Source organism: Triticum dicoccoides, chromosome 6B (genome assembly GCF_002162155.2).
Source record: "Triticum dicoccoides isolate Atlit2015 ecotype Zavitan chromosome 6B, WEW_v2.0, whole genome shotgun sequence".
In the NCBI taxonomy this organism is placed as follows: Eukaryota; Viridiplantae; Streptophyta; class Magnoliopsida; order Poales; family Poaceae; genus Triticum; species Triticum dicoccoides.
In genome coordinates, this window is record NC_041391.1 from 284,665,400 (window position 1) to 284,681,150 (window position 15,751).

Sequence of the window (15,751 nt, forward strand, 5' to 3'; positions counted from 1 at the left end):
AGATGGTTATTCACGAAATTGTGATAAGAGTATTTACCAAATATTGCAGGGGTCATGACATTTACTTGGCGTTTCAACCCAGTCAGCTCTTCTATCACCGGTTTAAGAGCTGACTCGGCGTCTTCAGCTCGCTTCAGTAATGCAGTCTTTTCAGTTTCCCAATTGGCACGTTCAGTCTTGAAACTGTCCTTCAGTTGTTCCATGGCTGTTAAAGCACCTTTCAGCTCCTCTTTAGCCTTGGAAGTCTCGGCTTGTTGGAACTTGATATTATCTTGAAGATCAGCAATTTGAGAACCTTGGTGATTTATATCAGCCTGCCAGTCAGATGAGGAGCATGTTAATATTTTTATCAAAAGTCCCAAGCATATAACAAGTTATACACTTGGCACTTGGGGGTTAATGTGGATTGCTTCTTTACTACTGATTGTTTGAAGTCCCAAGGATCAATACAAGTTTTAATCTTGGCACTTGGGGGCTAATGTGTGTTTGATCAGAAGATACACAGGCAAGGGAATTAACAAAAATACATTATAGAACATAAAAGTCCCGGTTTATCTTCAAGAGATAAACCAGCCCTTGGGGGCTACTCAATCGAAGTGTTCTTTATCTTTAAAGTCCCGGTTTGTCTTCAAGAGACAAACCGGCCCTTGGGGTCTACAATGTAGTGAATATACAGAACAAGGATGAAAGTGTTTGGAAGATTACCTCATAGCGCTCCTTCATCAGATTCACCAAACCGGCCTCATAATCTCGGCTTGTGTACAGCCGGTTCAGGAATCCGGAATGAAGCTCCTGGGCAGAAAGGTTAACATAGCTCGATAAATCGGTCTTCCCTTTCCCCTTGCCCATGGCAGCAAATTCCTCCTTGGCAGTATGTTTTGGTAAAGCAACCGGATTGCCTGGGACGGTATGAGCAGTACCGGTGATAATAACATCATCATCGCCACCTTTTGACGGGCTGGGCGGATTGATAATATCCCTGGCTAGGCTCGGCGGATTAACAGCTGGGCTTGGCGGGTTAGCAGCTGGACTCGGCGGATCAGCAGCTGGGCTTGGAGGCGCAGCATGCGGACTTGATGGATCAACATGCGTAGCCGGGTCATCTTCCGGCGGATTAGCATCAGTGGCTGGATCTTGCAGGGTAGAGTCATCCATGACAACATCAGTATCTCTACCAGCATCTTCTGGGGTCTTCTCTGGTTCAACTTCATTAGTGGGCCCGCTGGTCTTGGCTTTCTTGCTCAGTCGGGCCTTGGCACTACAACATCAAAACAAAATATTAGTATGGTAAACCGACGGATGATGGAAAAAGCTAAAAGGAAGTATGCTTATCCAGCGACGGCCTTGAGGGGAGGCAATTGCGTGGTTGATGAATTGCCAGATGAAGAGCTAGAAGTTACCTGATAATTTGAATCAGACAGATTAAGTGGGTAGCGGAAGCAATCCGCCAAGGGACAAGGTTTATTAAAAGAGGAAGAGACCTCTCGACGACGTTTCCGAGGTGGAGTGTCTGGTAAACCGGAGGAAGTGACCTGTTGGCCACTATGCCGGGTTTTGCAACGACCTTTATGTTGCTGTGTCTTCAAAGAAAATTGTGGATCCAAATGAGCAAGAGGGTGAGAGCGTTTTACTTTCCGAACTGCACGACAAAATTTTTGAACCGGCACGTTATCTGAACTGGAGGAAAGGGAGATTACCTCAACATGATCAGCGCGGCTGGCTTCCGCATCGTCCTGAGAACAATCATTGTTAATAAGGTGTACAAAAAATAAGCCAAGGGAGTCAAGTTCTACCTCTTGGTCTGATTCTTCAATATCTTCCGGCAGATCAGCAGATTCGCCGGTCTTCTTTTTGGCCGCTTTCTTTATAACTTTGCTCTTGGCACGAGGAGCCCTTGCCGATTTGTCTGAAGCCTTCCTTTTCCAGAAGGATCTATTGGCCTGTAAAATTAAACAAAGGTTTATTATAACAATGTTAAAGCGGAGGCGGATCAAGAAAGAACAAGGTTAAAATCTTTACCGCTGGCGATTTGTTGGAGGAGTAAAAAGGGGCCAGCCCAGTTTGGCTGCATGCAGCGATCGGTTCATCTAGCATCTTCTTTACAGATTTAGTGACTTCATCATCGGTCATTTCTATCTCATTTAAACCGTTGGGGATCCTTGGCATTGCCGGTATACTCGTGCATCAATCCGGAGCGGCGGCTTAAAGGAAGGACATGCCATGCAACCCAGCAGCGAACGAGGTCAACACCAGTCAAATTGTTGGCTAGGAGAGCCCGGAGCCTGGCGAGTTGAAGTGCATAAGCCTATCGCTCCTTGGCGGTGAGTCGTTGAGGCAGTGGATGGCCATTGCTAAGGCGGTGAGTGCGGTAACCCGGCAAAGGATTTTCTCCAGCAGGAGCAGTGTTTTGACAATAGAACCAGGTTAGATTCCAGTCTTTCAGATGGCTGTGATGTTTGGCGTGAGGAAAATCAACTTCTTTCCTCTTCTGAATCGACACACCACCAAGTTCAGTATTGGGGCCGTCACATAACTCAGTTTGGCGGTTTAAGTGGAAGAAATCCTGGAAGAACTCAACAGTTGGTTCCTCTTGAAGGTAAACTTCGCAGAACACTTGGAAGTTGCATATGTTGGACACAAAATTTGGTCCAATATCCTGAGGATGGAGTTGAAAACTAGCAAGGACATCCCGGAAGAACTTTGATCCGGGAGGGCTGAATCCCCGGTCTAAGTGCTGCATAAATACAACCACTTCTCCGTCTCGACGTTCAGGAGGGCACTCAGGGCCAGGGACTCGCCAATGAAGGACATTCTTTGAGGCTAAAGCGCCAGTTACAACGTATCCATTGATTTGAGTCTCTGTGATCCGGGAAGGAGCCCAGTTGCAAGCTGAGAATTGCTTAGTCATTTTGGAGGATAAATTGTAAAAGAAATGCGAAGGCTGGTTTAAGATTCAAGGTCGAGGTGTTCTAAAACCGGTGTTAAACCGGCAAATTTGAAAAGGACAAATTTGAAAGTTGATCCGGATATTGCTATCCAAGTCAGAATGGCGGTTTAAGTGAGGGCTAATGGTATCCGGTGGATTACTAACTACTAAAGGTTAAACCGCCTTTAAACAGAAGAGGCAGAGCTGAAATCTACTAAGTGTTTACAGAAACAGATTTCACAGTGTGGCAGTATAATTTTGGATCTACCGTGGTTCAATAAAGAAAATTTATCTGAAGCCCTACAATGGCGCTAAGAGGAACATAGAAGGTCCAGATGCAGTTTTTCTAGGAACAGCAAGGCGTTATGGTGCGACAAACTAAAGTTACGGATCTAGCCGCAAAAGAAACAATAAGGCATAGCTAGATTCAGTAAAGAGGCTAAGGGAAAGGTGGAGAAGCACTGATGAACATCGATGAACACAGATGAACTCAAAGCCCTAATGGAGATCTAGGGTTACGGGAAGAAAACTTACCAGGGCTGTGCAGCAGCGGAGGAGTATCGCAGGAGCTCTGGTACGAAAAGGGTGATGCAGCGGCCTAGTCGGTGCAGGTTCGAGGATCGACGGCGGCGGCGGCGCTCGAGTTCTTCGGGTCATGAGGAGGAAGACGAGAGGCAAGGGGGGAAAATGGAAAGACCCCCCAGCCCTATTTATAAAGGCAAGAGGATAAAATGGTAGGTGCAAAAATCGAGGGGCCTGCAGCGGCAAAAGAGGACGCAACTGTCGCCTCGATCTTCGGGAGCAATTAATGAAAGGAATCTTTTTATACAGAGATGACATCATGACGATTTACTGCAGTGACAGAAGATGACGTCACGTCGGTTTACCAAAATTTACAGGGAAACGGTAACATGGCGGTTTACAAGAATCATCAGAAGATGCCCATGAAATTTTTCTAAGTGTTGAAGATTGACATGAACAGGTTCAAATCAATCTGGGGCCTAATGTTGAGGATATAACTACTGAGTGTAAACCGCCCAGGAGGGGCCGGTTCACGCTCAACCATATTGAAGTCCAGGAAGACAAGAAGATGGCGGTTTACTGATAAGGCTTAGAGGCCCGAAGCCCAGAGGCGGTTTAGGGCCCATAGTGGTAAACCGTCATAGTTGTATCCTTGTATTGTAAGTTAGGGAAAGGAAGAGACCAAGCCGAACACTTGTATGAGTCGGCCTTGGGACTCTGTAAACCGGTCGGGCATCAACCCGCGTATATAAAGGGACGACCCGGTGGCGGTTCACGAACAAGGGACAACAACTCGAGACTCATGCAAAGCGTATTTGCTCCCTGGTCATCGAAACCCCAATAATTCCATCACAACTAGACGTAGGCTTTTACCTTCATCGAAGGGGCCGAACTAGTATAAACTCTCATGCCCCTTGTCCGGTTTAACCCCTTCAGGCTAATCTCGTTGCGATGGCTCCACGACTAAGTCCTTCTGCTAGGACATCTGACGTGATATTTCCACGACAGTGTCGTCTCAGCAGATTTAGACGGTGCCCTATTTAACGTGAATGCAGCTGTCTCTAATGCATAACCCCAAAACAATAGTGGTAAATCGGTAAGAGACATCATAGATCGCACCATATCTAATAAAGTACGGTTACGACATTTGGACACACCATTATGCTGTGGTGTTCCAGGTGGCGTGAGTTGTGAAACTATTCCACGTTGTTTTAAATGAAGGCCAAACTCGTAACTCAAATATTCGCCTACGCGATCAGATCGTACAAACTTTATTTCCTTGTTATGATGATTCTCCACTTCACTCTGAAATTCTTTGAACTTTCCAAATGTTTCAGACTTGTGTTTCATTAAGTAGATATACCCATATCTGCTCAAATCATTTGTGAATGTTAGAAAATAACGATACCCGCCGCGAGACTCAACACTCATCGGACCGCATACATCGATATGTATTATTTCCAATAAGTCATTAGCTCGCTCCATTGTTCCGAAGAATGGAGTTTTAGTCATCTTGTCCATGAGGCATGGTTCACAAGTATCAAATGATTCATAACCAAGTGATTCCAAAAGCCCATCTGCATGGAGTTTCTTCACGCGCTTTACACCAATATAACCTAAACGGCAATGCCACAAATATGTTGCACTATCATTATCAATTTTGCATCTTTTGGCATCAATATGACGAATATGTGTATCACCACAATGGAGATTCAACAAAAATAGACCATTCTTAAAGGGTACATGACCATAAAAGATATTACTCATATAAATAGAACAACCATTATTCTCTAATTTAAATGAATAACCGTCTCACACTAAACAAGATCCAGATATAATGTTCATGCTCAACGCTGGCACCAAATAACAATTATTCAAATCTTAAACTAATCTCGAAGGTAGATGTAGAGCTAGCGTGCCGACGGCGATCACATTGACCTTGGAACCATTCCCTACATGCATCATCACCTCATCCTTAGCCAATCTTCATTTAATCCGTAGCCCGTGTTTTGAGTTACAAATATGAGAAACCGAACCAGTATCAAATACCCAGGCGCTACTACGAGCATTAGTAAGGTACACATCAATAATATGTATATCAAATATACCTTTATTCACTTTTCCATCCTTCTTATCCGCCAAATACTTGGGGTAGTTCTGCTTCTAGTGACCAGTCCCTTTGCAGTAGAAGTAGTCAGTTTCAGGCTTGGAGCATTTGGGCTTCTTCCCGGGAGTGGCAACTTGCTTTCCATTCTTCTTGAAGTTTTCCTTCTTTCCCTTGCCATTTTTTCTTGAAACTAGTGGTCTTGTTAACCATCAACACTTGATGCTCCTTCTTGATTTCTACCTCTGCAGCTTTGAGCAGTGCGAAGAGCTCAGGAATTGTTTTCTCCATCCCTTTCATATTATAGTTCATCACTAAGCCTTTATAGCTTGGTGGCAGTGATTCGAGAACTCTGTCAATAACACTATCATTTGGAAGATTAACTCCCAGCTAAGTCAAGTGATTATGATACCCAGACATTTTGAGTATGTGTTCACTGACAGAACTATTCTCCTCCATCTTGCAGCTATAGAACTTGTTGGAGACTTCCTATCTCTCAACTCGGGCATTTTCTTGAAATATTAACTTCAACTCCTGGAACATCTCATATGGTCCATGACGTTCAAAACGTCTTTGAAGCCCCGATTCTAAGACGTAAAGCATGGCACACTGAACTATCGAGTAGTCATCAGATCGAGCTTGTTCATAACATCATCATCTGCTCCTGCAGCAGGCCTTTCACCTAGAGGTGCATCAAGGACATGATTCTTCTATGCAGCAATGATGATAATCCTCAAGTTACGGACCCAGTCCGTGTAGTTGCTACCATCATCTTTCAACTTAGCTTTCTCTGGGAACGAAATAAAATTCAAGGGAATGGTAGGACAGGCCATTAATCTACAACATAGATATGCAAAAACTATCAGGACTAAGTTCATGACAAATTAAGTTCAATTAATCATATTACTTAAGAACTCCCACTTAGATTAACATCCCTCAAATCATCTAAATGATATGTGATCCAAATCAACTAAACCATGTCCGATCATCACGTGAGATGGAGTAGTCTTCCATGGTGAACATCTCTATGTTGATCATATCTACTATATGATTCACGTTCGACCTTTCGGTCTCCCGTGTTCCAATGCCATGTCTGTACATGCTAGCTCGTCAAGTTTAACCCGAGTATTCCGCATGTGCAAAACGTTCTTGCACCCATTGTATGTGAACATTGAGTCTATCACACCCGATCATCACGTGGTGTCTCAACACGACGAACTTTCGCAATGGTGAATACTCAGGGAGAACACTTATACCTTGAAATTTTAGTTAAGGGATCATCTTATAATACTACTGCTGTACTAAGCAAAATTAGATGCATAAAAGATAAACATCACATGCAATCAAAATATGTGACATGATATGGCCATCATTATCTTGTGCTTTTGATCTCCATCTCCAAAGCATCGTCATGATCTCCATTGTCACTGGTGAGGGAGTCCTGGATTATGGGTCCTCAGAGAGCCGGCTTATGTGACATGGGCCGGACTAACGGGCCGTGAAGATACAGAATAGAAGGCCTTCTCCCGTGTCCGGATGGGACTCTCCTTCGCGTGGATGACAAGCTTGGCGATTGGATGTGTAGTTTCCTTCCTCTATTAACCTAATTTGTATAACCCTAGCCTCCTCCGGTGTCTATATAAACTGGAGGATTTAGTCCATAGGGGCAATCACAATCATACATGCTAGACATCTAGGGTTTAGCCATTACGATCTCGAGGTAGATCAACTCTTGTAACCCTATACTCATCAAAGTCAATCAAGCAGGAAGTAGGGTATTACCTCCATTAAGAGGGCCCAAACCTGGTTAAACATCATGTCCCCTGCCTCCTGTTACCTTCGATCCTTAGACACACAGTTCGGGACCCCCGACCCGAGATCTGCCGGTTTTGACACCGACTATCATTGAGAGTTCCTCTGTGCCGTCGACAGAAGGGTTGATGGCTCACCTTGTCATCAAGGACAACATCACTTCCAGAGGTGCCCTAGCTTTGGGGCAAACCCTCCGGCTTGGCAGCTTCACCATGGGCGCTTGTTCGGCTGTTAAGCCATAGGCAGCCCAACTCGTCACGAAAGATCGTCTTTGCATCGGCCCTGAATACTCTGACAAGATGGATCTGGCAGATGTATCGGCCTTAAACGAACCGCTAGATCACATCGCCGCCCTAGGGGTCGCAGCCGACTATGATCTGATTGAGCTTAAACCCGATCAGAGAGAATTCAGATCTCCGTCGATCACGCATCATGGCAATTGTGGAGGAACAAGTCGACAATGACACTTCTCCTACATTGAGAACAAAGTATATTCGGGTCTCCGAGCTCGGAGAACCGGACTCCCATCTTGTGGAAGACACTTCTTGTCCTCCGAACATGGAATCGGGCGTCGAGCCTAAAAACCCACCGGAGCCCAGGCCTGTAACCTTGGAAATTCTTCAGAATCCAGACTTCACAGTGGGTCAGGGTTCGGATTTAAGCCCGCCCACCCACCACAAGCAATATTCCCCAAGCAACTCCGGTCCTCCGAACATATGTGACTTAATGTACGTGCAGCAACAGCCTCAGGAAATAGTCCACCACTTTTGGCTAGATTTCTACTTGTTAAAGACAAGATCAAAGATTGTTGCGACGATGACGCGATCTCAGTATTTTGCAACAATTGCACGGATGAGGGAACCCTTAATGCCCTCAACTGCCATCGCATTCTGCACTTTGCCTATTTGGCACACATACTACAGAAGTACTGTGCAATGGAAAGTGCTTGGAAAATCCAGACAGCCCGCTAGGAACCGCAAGCCTTTAGGCCATCTCCTGGACGGAAAAGAGGATGCACCCCCGCGGAGCACCTAATCATCATCCCGTGGACAAGAAAATCAAGCCCGTTACGGGGCATAGAACTGTCCTCAAGGAATGGCTCGACAAGCCCTGTAAATTTCACATGATGTCGAACAACGAACCAACGCATAGCCTTCGAGCATGTTAGATACTCTGGCAAGTGTCCAAGAGCCGTGAGGGTATCCTCACCAAAAACACCTCAGAGAATTACTCTTTGGAGGACAATGATCTCAAAGTATTCACGGTCTTCGAGACCTTTTCATCAAATAATCGGTGCAAAAGGGCGCTCCATGACCTCGCTGAAGTCTGCCAGGTGGCAGCAGTAAATCCTTGGAACCATACGGCAATCACTTTCAACACCGATGACGAACCAAGATCCCGCTCAGTTCGGGCACCAGCCGCTTTGTTCTTAAACCCAATCGTAGATGGCTTTCGGCTCACTAAAGTGCTCATGGACGACGGTAGCGGACTGAACCTCATTTATGAGGACACGCTCAATAAAATGTAAATGGACAGGAGTCGCATTGAGCAAAGTAACAGAATCTTTCGCGGTATTATCCCTACTCGGGAAGCAAGATGCTTGGGGAAAATCAAACTCGACGTGGTATTCGGCACGCAGGAGAACTATAGGTCCGAAGAGTTACTTTTCCATGTGGCACCTTTCAACAGCGGGTATCATTCCTTACTGGGCGAGACACATTCACGCGCTTCCAAGCCGTACCCCATTACGGGTATATGAAGCTCAAAATGCCCGGGCCCAATGGAGTTACCACTATCACCGGTGATCAGGACATAGCACTCCGCGCCAAAAACAAAACCGCCTCTCTGGCCCTCGAGGCATTATCCGAGGCCCTCGCGGCCAAGGAATTAACCACTCTACGTTCTAAAGTAGATAGAGATGATGTAATCCTTGATAAGAGACCCAAATCCACTTCCTTCAAGCCAGCAGACGAAATAGTCAAATTTCAAGTCCACCCGACGGACCCCAAGAAAACATCTTCCATTGGGGCACAGCTGGATCCGACGGGCGATGCCGCATTATGTGCATTCCTGTGTGAGAACTAGGACATTTTTGCCTGGCACCCTTCGGATATGCCAGGTATCCCATGAAGATTGTCCGAGCATAGTCTCAATATACTAAAAGGATACAAACCAGTCAAGCAAACTCTACGCCGATTCTCCGAACCCAAACGACAGGCTATGGGGGGAGGAGCTAGCCAAGCTACTCGAAGCCGGGTTTATCAGAGAGATAAAATATTCAGACTGGCTAGCAAACCTAGTCATGGTACCTAAGAAGGATAAATCCTGGCGCATGTGTGTAGATTTAAAAGACCTTAATAAGGCTTGCCCTAAGGACCCCTTCCCACTACCTCGAATTGACCAGATTATTGATGCAACCGCAGGGCATGATTCCTTGTGCTTCCTCGACGCATACTCCGGATACCATCAAATTAAGATGAAAGAATCTGACCAAGCTGCAACAGCATTCATCACTCCATATAGGCCCTTCTGCTTCAACACTATGCCTTTCGGTCTCAAGAATGCCGACTCAACCTACCAACACATGATTCAAACATGCCTGGAAAGGCAGATCGGCAAAACTGTGGAGGCATGTGTAGATGACGTAGTCATCAAAATCAAACATGTTGAATCACTGGTGGATGACTTATGCCTTACATTCGACAACCTCAGAGCATATGACATACAGCTCAATCCGGAAAATGCGTTTTTGGCGTTCCAGCCGGAAAACTACTTGGGTTCATTGTCTCCAATAGAGGACTCGAAGCAAAACCCGCTAAAATCCGAGCCCTGTCACGTTTGGCAACACCAACAGACCTCAAATAGGTCCAGAAACTAGCTTGGTGTGTGGCAGCTTTAAGCCGTTTTATCTCCATACTAGGGGAAAAGGCGTTGCCATTATACCGCTTGCTCCGCCGCACTGACCACTTCATGTGGATGGACACTGCCACAGCCAGACTAGAAGAAATAAAAGCTCTGTTAGCAAGTAGCCCAATCCTGGCCGCACCAAACATCGGTGAACCGATGCTGCTCTACATATCTACAACTCACTAGGTGGTGAGTGCGGTGCTTGTCATCGAACGAGAGGAGGAGGGACATAAATTCCCACTTCAAAAGCCAGTATACTACGTATCGACGGTCCTTACACCATGCAAATCCTGATACCCACATTATCAAAAGATAGCATGTGCGGTCTTTATGGCATCCCGCAGGCTGCGGTACTACTTTCAAGAGTGCTCGATCACGATGGCTTCCAAAGTACAACTTAACGATATTATAAACAATCGGGACGCCACCGGTCGGATTGCCAAATGGGCCATTGAGCTCTTACCATTTGAAATGATTTACAAGCCATGTCGAGCTATTAAATCTAAGGTATTGGTTGACTTCGTCGCCGAATGGACAGAGGCCGAGCTCCCTAAAGAATACGACACATATTCTAACTGGGTGATGCACTTCGATGGCTCTAAAATGCTAGCCAGATATGGGGCTGGTGTCGTCTTGACATCCCCCGCAGGAGACACAGTCCGTTATGTGCTCCAAATATTGTATACAGACTCTAACAATGCAGCCGAATACGAGGCCCTATTGCATGGTCTCCGGATGGCCGTCTCCATGGGCATACAAAGCCTCAAAGTGCGCGGGGATTCAAACCTCACAATATCTCAGATAAACAGAGACTTCAACGCAAAAGATTCAAAGATGGCGGCTTACCGCAATGCCATACTCAAAATATCAGCTCCGTTTGAAGGGCTCGAGTTTCATCATGTGGCTCGAGAGAGTAATCAAGCTGCGGACATACTTGCCCGCATGGGCACCAAACGCGACCCTGTCCCACCTAACACCTTCGTGGAGAGGCTCTTCAAGCCATCCGTAGTGTGGCAGGATGATAACGGCAAAATAGTTCCAGAACCAATCATACCCCCAGATTCAGGACACAGTTCCGATATCGTCGGGGGTTCGGGCACCGAAATAACACCATCGGCCCACGAAATCATGGTTGTAATTGCCCCGTGGACTGAACCTTTCCTCGCCTACCTTACTAGGAAGGAGCTCCCTGATGATCATACAGAGGCCTGTCATATTGTTCGACGCTCGAAGGCCTACAAAGTCCATGAGGGGGTACTGTACAAGAAAAGTACCACCGGAGTACTCCAAAGGTGTATTTATGTAGAAGAAGGACGGAAGCTCTTGGTTGAAATACACACCGGCCTTGGTGGCCATCACGCCGCAGCTCGGGCCCTTGTAAGTAAGGCCTTCCACACGGGTTTCTTTTGGCCCACGGCCTGAGCAGATGCACAGGACCTCGTACAACGCTGTGTTGGATGCTGGCTTTTCGCCAATCAAAGACATATGCCGCCCATTGCCTTACAAACAATCCCCATTACTTGGCCTTTTGTGGTCTGGGGACTAGACATGGTCGGATGCCTTAAAGGGGGAAGCCATAAGAAGAAATATTTAGGTCATGGTCGACAAGTTCACTAAGTGGATAGAAGCCAAACCAGTCAACAATGGCCGAAGCCGGACCGGTTATAGACTCCATATCCGGTGTTGCACACCGTTATGGTGTCCCGCACAGTATCATTACTGACAACGGTTCTAACTTTATGGCCGATGACGTGAAAACCTGGTGCGCTAATTTGGGCATCAAGCTCGATTACGCCTCCGTATATCACCCTCAGACAAATGGTCAGGTCAAACGGGCTAACGACTTGATAATGAGCGGCATCAAACCCAGACTAGTGCGATCCCTGCGAGAATCAGACAAGCATTGGGTTGAAGAACTCGATTTTGTACTCTAGGGGCTGCGTACCTGTTGGAAATATGACGTAGAGGCAATAATAAAATGGTTATTGTTATATTTCTTTGTTCATGATAATTGTCTATTGTTCATGCTATAATTGTATTATCCGGAAATCGTAATACATGTATGAATACATAGACCACAACAAGTCCCTAGTGAGCCTCTAGTTGACTAGCTCGTTGATCAACAGATAGTCATTGTTTCCTGACTATGGACATTGGATGTCATTGATAACGGGATCACATCATTAGGAGAATGATGTGATGGACAAGACCCAATCCTAAGCATAGCACAAAGAACGTATAGTTCGTTTCGCTAGAGCTTTTCCAAATGTCGAGTATCATTTCCTTAGACCATGAGATTGTGCAACTCCCGGATACCGTAGGAGTGCTTTGGGTGTGCCAAACGTCACAACTTAACTAGGTGACTATAAAGGTGCACTACGGGTATCTCCGAAAGTGTCTGTTGGGTTGGCACGAATCGAGACTGGGATTTGTCACTCCGTATGACGGAGAGGTATCTCTGGGCCCACTCGGTAATGCATCATCATCATGAGCTCAATGTGACCAAGTGTCTGGTCACGGGATCATGCATTACGGTATGAGTAAAGTGACTTGCCGGTAACGAGATTGAACGAGGTATTGGGATACCAACGATCGAGTCTCGGGCAAGTAACGTACCGATTGACAAATGGAACTGTATACGGGATTGATTGAATCTCGACATCGTGGTTCATCCGATGAGATCATCGAGGAGCATGTGGGAGCCAACATGGGTATCCAGATCCCGCTGTTGGTTATTGACCGGAGAGGCGTCTCGGTCATGTCTGCATGTCTCCCGAACCCGTAGGGTCTACACACTTAAGGTTCGGTGACGCTAGGGTTGTAGAGATATGAGTATGCAGTAACCCGAAAGTTGTTCGGAGTCCCGGATGAGATCCCGGACGTCACGAGGAGTTCTGGAATGGTCTGGAGGTGAAGAATTATATATAGGAAGTGCAGTTTCGGCCATCGAGAAAGTTTCGGGGGTCACCGGTATTGCACCGGGACCACCGGAATGGTCCCGGGGGTCCACCGGGTGGGGCCACCTATCCCGGAGGGCCCCGTGGGCTGAAGTGGGGATGGGAACCAGCCCTTGGTGGGCTGGTGCGCCCCCCCTTGGGCCCCCCTGCGCCTAGGGTTGGAAACCCTAGGGTGGGGGGGGGCCTCCACTTGCCTTGGGGGCAAGCCACCCCCTTGCCCCCCCCCTTGGAGATCTCATCTCCTAGGGCCGGCGCCCCCCCAGGGGCCTATATAAAGAGGGGGGAGGGAGGGCAGCCGCACCCCAAGTCTTGGCGCCTCCCTCTCCCCTGCTACACCTCTCCCTCTCGCAGAAGCTCGGCGAAGCTTTGCTGAGATCTCTGCTGCATCCATCACCATGCCGTCGTGCTGTTGGATCTCCGTCAACCTCTCCTTCCCCCTTGCTGGATCAAGAAGGAGGAGACGTCTTCCTCAATCATACGTGTGTTGAACGTGGAGGTGTTGTCCGTTCAGCACTAGGATCATCGGTGATTTGGATCACGACGAGTACGACTCCCTCAACCCCGTTCTCTTGAACGCTTCCGCACGCGATCTACAAGGGTATGTAGATGCACTCCCCTCTCTCGTTGCTAGATGACTCCATAGATTGATCTTGGTGAACGTAGGAAAAAATTTATTTTATGCAACGTTCCCCAACAGTGGCATCATGAGCTAGGTCTATGCGTAGTTACTATGCACGAGTAGAACACAAAGCAGTTGTGCGTAGATGTTGCTAATTTTCTTGCCACTACTAGTCTTATCTTGCTTCGGCGGCATCGTGGGATGAAGCGGCCCGGACCGACCTTACACGTACGCTTACGTGAGACAGGTTCCACCGACTGACATGCACTAGTTGCATAAGGTGGCTAGCGGGTGTCTGTTTCTCCCACTTTAGTTGGAGCGGATTCGATGAAAAGGGTCCTTATGAAGGGTAAATAGAAATTGGCATATCACGTTGTGGTTTTACGTAGGTAAGAAACGTTCTTGCTAGAACACCTATAGAAGCCACGTAAAAACTTGCAACAACAATTAGAGGACGTCTAACTTGTTTTTGCAGCAAGTGTTTTGTGATGTGATATGGCCAAAGGATGTGATGAATGATATATGTGATGTATGAGATGATCATGTTCTTGTAATAGGAATCACGACTTGCATGTCGATGAGTATGACAACCGGCAGGAGCCATAGGAGTTGTCTTTGTTTTTGTATGACCTGCATGTCATTGAAGAATGCCATGTAAATTACTTTACTTTATTGCTAAACACGTTAGCCATAGAAGTAGAAGTAGTCGTTCGCGTGACAACTTCATGAAGACACGATGATGGAGATCATGATGATGGAGATCATGGTGTCATGCCGGTGACGAAGATGATCATGGAGCCCCGAAGATGGAGATCAAAGGAGCAATATGATATTGGCCATATCATGTCACTATTTGATTGCATGTGATGTTTATCATGTTTTACATCTTATTTGCTTAGAATGACGGTAGCTTAAATAAGATGATCCCTCGAAATAATTTCAAGAAAAGTGTTCCCCCTAACTGTGCACCATTGCGAGGGTTCGTTGTTTCGAAGCACCACGTGATGATCGGGTGTGATAGATCCTAACGTTTGAATACAACGGGTGTAAGCCAGATTTACACACGCAATACACTTAGGTTGACTTGACGAGCCTAGCATGTACAGACATGGCCTCGGAACATGGAAGACCGAAAGGTCGAGCATGAGTCGTATAGTAGATACGATCAACATGAAGATGTTCACCGATGTTAACTAGTCCGTCTCACGTGATGATCGGACACTGCCTAGTTGACTCGGATCATGTTTCACTTAGATGACTAGAGGGATGTCTGTCTAAGTGGGAGTTCATTGAATAATTTGATTAGATGAACTTAATTATCATGAACTTAGTCTAAAAACCTTTGCAAAATGTCTTGTAGATCAAATGGCCAACGCTCATGTCCACCTCAACTTCAACGCGTTCCTAGAGAAAACCAAGCTGAAAGATGATGGCAGCAACTATACGGACTGGGTCTGGAACCTGAGGATCATCCTCATAGCTGCCAAGAAAGATTATGTCCTAGAAGCACCGCTAGGTGAAGCACCAATCCCAGAGAACCAAGACGTTATGAACGCTTGGCAGTCTCGTGCTGATGATTACTCCCTTGTTCAGTGCAGCATGCTTTACAACTTAGAACCGAGGCTCCAAAAGTGTTTTGAGCAACGCGGAGCATACGAGATATTCGAAGAGCTGAAAATGGTTTTCCAAGCTCATGCCCGGGTCGAGAGATATGAAGTCTCCGACAAGTTCTTTAGCTGTAAGATGGAGGAAAATAGTTCTGTTAGTGAGCACATACTCAAGATCTCTGGGTTGCACAACCACTTGACTCAGCTAGGAGTTAATCTCCCGGATGACGCGGTCATTGACAGAATCCTCCAGTTGCTCCCACCAAGCTACAAGAGCTTTGTGATGAACTTCAATAT